This window comes from Gavialis gangeticus, unplaced genomic scaffold, assembly GCF_001723915.1.
Source record: "Gavialis gangeticus isolate Ggan-Ray unplaced genomic scaffold, GavGan_comp1, whole genome shotgun sequence".
NCBI lineage: Eukaryota > Metazoa > Chordata > Crocodylia > Gavialidae > Gavialis > Gavialis gangeticus.
In genome coordinates, this window is record NW_017729023.1 from 8474120 (window position 1) to 8474406 (window position 287).

Genomic DNA, 287 nt, shown 5'->3' on the forward strand with positions numbered 1-287 from the left:
ATTTGCAGCCTATTCCTCCCTTCTAGCGTGCCCACATTCCCCCACATCTTAGTGTCATCAGCAAATTTGAACAGGGTGCTTTTTACATCCTTGTCCAAGTCACTGATGAAGATGTTGAACAGTGCGGGCCCGAGGACCGAGCCCTGAGGAACCCCACTGCCCATATCACTCCAGGTCGAAAATGACCCGTCCACCACCACTGTCTGTGTATGGCCCTCCATCCAGTTGGTGACCCATTTGCCTGTGTAGGTGTTGACACCACAGTTCCCCAGTTTTTTAATGAGAAC